Genomic DNA, 3,709 nt, shown 5'->3' with positions numbered 1-3,709 from the left:
TTTTAACTCTATGTACCAAAATAAAATCAATCTAATAATTTTTTTCACTGTTTTAAAATGAGTTTATTAAAGAACGTTCTTAGGAAGGCAACAACAGTGTCTGATTTGTCACTTGAAAAAAGTTGCTTCTTCATGCTGTATCATAACAATTATGAGATGTTACAGAAGTACAGGTGTCTTTCTAATGGGATTCTGATAGTCTAGCACAGTGTAGTGATTTCTGCGATGCTAGATTAAATAAAAAAAAGTCTCTTCTGTGCTTCTCTCCAAATAGTGAATAATGAGAACGGCATAAAAAAAAAAGTCACTGCATTTTCTATTCATTCTGTAGTATTGAATCCCGTATTTTTATCATCACAGGCTACAATTTTCACTTTATCCACTTTAATAAGTTCTGTCACCTCTCTGAATTCAACATCATTCAATACAAAAGTCCACACATTGTCGCAAAATCTGTATGTATTTAGAGAGCCACTGAAGTTGATTCGGTTCCTGAGCCTCTGAGCCAGTGCTGAATTTTAGAGCCTTACCAAACTAGAGTGTCACTTGGAGGGCAAGTTGCGGGGTGATCTACTGAGACTGTATGAGCTCATCAAGGCTCTCCTGAAGACTGTTTCCCAAAGTAGTGTTTCTGTGCAACTGATATGCCATGGTTCAGGAGAAGAGGTTGTTTCCTTATTCAGGCTTGCATTGATACCCTGGGGGGTTGGGGCTTCCTGCCACCGAGCACAGGGAAACCTGGCAGGAGATACCAACGTCCATGACCTCCTCTCCAGCTGCCGCACGACTCTAATAATTTTTAAAACTCAACCCACCATTAAATTACAGCAAGCCTCATCTGTTTGGTGGATGTTTTGTTTTGATGGTCACTGAAGCTATAAATAGATGGATTATGTCTTCTGCCTCTAGTTGTCCAGTAATTTCAGAGCCATCTTGCCTAGGCATGGTCCCCTTGGAATTGAATCTCTTTTATCTCTAGTCAAAACAAAACACTATCAGAAGAAAACATTTTCATAACTGGATCCTGAATTAAGGAAAATCTCAGAAATGTAGATATTCATTTACAGTAAACAATGTTTTCTCACCGACTCATTAATAAAGTCACCCCAGAATGTTTCTATCAAACAAATAGAATTCTTTGTCATGCCCTGGAATCTTACCTCTGAAATATTTGTCTTGTGCTCAGTTGGCTTTAGGAAAACTCAGCCTCCCAATAGAATGTGACATGATGGGGTCTGGCAGTGGTGCAATCCATATTTGCTTTCTGGTTCCCATCAGATTTTCCCCTTTCCTAATTCATGTCTCTCAGTCTTAAGTGTAGCTTACCACATATTAGGAAGTTGCTCAGTAATGATTGAACGAATGAGAAAATAATATACAAGGAAAGGCATATCTGAAAAAAATCAAGGTGAAGATCTAAAAGAAGATATTTTAATGAAAGACCAAGACTTCCCTTTAAACTTAAATTAAAATATTTTAACTTGTTATTTTAACTTGTTATAATTAGTTGTTTCAAATACATATTCAAAGTAATTTTTAAAGAATTGCCAATGAAGTTAAATTTCCTGTTAAATTCTGGCCTTTTTCTTTATCTTGTTCATATACTACTAGAGCACAATTGAGAATATTGTACTGTGTAGTATTAGTTTTTTTTTTATTTCATGTATTTCTGGTAACATCATTTAAGTAATTGATTTCATCCTGGCCAGAGTTATCACCCAGAATAATTAAGTAGACCACCTTTAATGTTGCAAACTAAATTCTAATATTGGGGAAAATGCACTCATCTGAGAAGCAATCTGTTCAAAGTAGAAATTGTAATGTGAGCATGAACATAAACATTCTCCTCATGTACTTTTGTTCTCTCTCTTCCTCTCCTCTTCCCTTCTTGTGTGGGTCAGAGTAAGAATTTCATTGTACAGCTCAACAGAAATTATTTTTTATGTCATGCAAGACCTTTGATCTAAGTCTTCTTCCATTGTTGCACTTTCTAATGCAATTCTCAAGAAGAGTGAAGAGGATCCTGATTGTGAGCATATATAATTTATAGCAGATTAGCCCCAAAGCCAGACCTGCTTCTGTTTTCCTTTTAGTCTTTTCTTCTATTTTCAAGGTGACTTAACCTTAAGCACTCTGGAAATGTGAATCATACCTTCCCTCTTGGCAGATAATCTTACCTGTTACTTCAGAGAAAAGAGACTGTAGATGGGAATGTCTTTGACCTTCCTGCTTCCAAGCTCCAGCACAATGCCCAGAACATAAGGGGTCACTTATTAACCCATTTTTGGCTTGGCACTGTGTCGGGTGGGATGGATAACTAGATAAATTATCACGTGTCTTGGATCTTTAGTAATGGTGGTAGCTTTTATGATATATGATACAGTGATTTTAAATTTTGAAATTTGCTACGATTAAAAAGAGAGTTGTCTTGAGATTTTTCCCTTTTTTCCCTTCCAGAATTGAAAACAAAAGTTAGTTGAAATGCTGAATAACAAATTTCCTAATACGTTGGCATATGTTGTCTGAATTATACCAATGACATTTCATTTTGGGTTGAACAACTCAAGTATTTAGCACTGATTTTCTTTATAGCACATGTATCAGGAAAAAAATCATTATTTTTGTCCCTGTTCAATATATGTTTCCCCCGATCATGTTATTTTAAAACTGCCTGTCTTAATTAGTGCAGATAACTATGAGCTAGAGGGATATTTTTTCTCTAATTGCGAAAAAAAATGTTTTCCTTCTCATTTGTACTTTTTGTTGTTGTTCTTGTTCTGGGAGACAGCCAGAAGTGCTCAGAAGTTACTCCTGACTCCAACCTCAGTAATCACTCCTGGTAGGGCTCAGGAGACTATATGTGGTGTGAGCGATTAAACGCAGGTCAGCAGTGTGTAAAACAAGAGACTTAGCTGCTGTGCTATCTCCCTGGCCCTTCATTACACAGTTATTTATTTATTTATTTACTTATTTTCTATTTTCATTTTGGAGATTTCTTCTCCTATTCTTTTTGCATCACCAAATTGTTAGGTACAAAATATAAATGTTTAACAACTATTTAACCTCCGATATACCCACCCAGTTGTGTGTGGGTGGTGGTGGTGGTGGTGGTGGTGGTGGTGGTGGTGGTGGTGGTGTGTGTGTGTTTATGTGTGTTTGTATGTGTTTGTTTGATTTGTGTGTGTATGTGTGTGGGTGAAAGAGGAGAATGAGAGAGGTCTGGTTAGAGGGTGGTTGGTTATAGGGATGCCTCCCGAATGCCTTTTCTGTCAGTCAGTAGAAGAGACAAGTTGTAGCCATTAGGAAGGACAAGACAGAGGAAGAGATTGGCTGAATCCAAGTATTTAATGTGGAGTTAAGGAGACTTTACCTGAGGATGGACTGTTTGTCTGACCTCTGGTGAGTTGTGGCCAAGCTTCAGGGAAGAAATTTTGAGAAATACTTCAAAAGATTTATGTTTCATTTGAGCGGGCTGTCTAAGAAAGCTTTCAAATCATTTAAATTAAGCCTTTCCTTCTTAAGGAAGGTTTGTGGGGGCAGGAAGAAGCATATGGTTGAAACTCTCCGCACTGCAGCGATATGTAAAGAAATACATTCCCTGCTAGGTTAAATTGCTCTGCGTGCCTCTTGCTCTTAGTGACATGATTTAGTTAAATACAGATGCTTTTAGAGGGACTTTGTATGGATCATAAATATTTAATAGTTCTGT

The 3,709-nt window shown here is 37.0% G+C and overlaps 1 pseudogene; it reads right to left on the bottom strand.

Moving 5' to 3' along the window:
* Positions 1 to 317: 317 nt before the first annotated feature.
* LOC130025966 (transcription initiation factor IIA subunit 2-like) lies at positions 318 to 651 on the bottom strand (annotated as a pseudogene).
* Between the last annotated feature and the right edge of the window lie 3,058 nt (positions 652 to 3,709).

This window comes from Sorex fumeus, unplaced genomic scaffold (genome assembly GCF_029834395.1).
Source record: "Sorex fumeus unplaced genomic scaffold, SorFum_2.1 ptg000033l, whole genome shotgun sequence".
NCBI classification, from domain to species: Eukaryota; Metazoa; Chordata; class Mammalia; order Eulipotyphla; family Soricidae; genus Sorex; species Sorex fumeus.
This window is presented reverse-complemented; position numbering and strand designations above follow the sequence as displayed.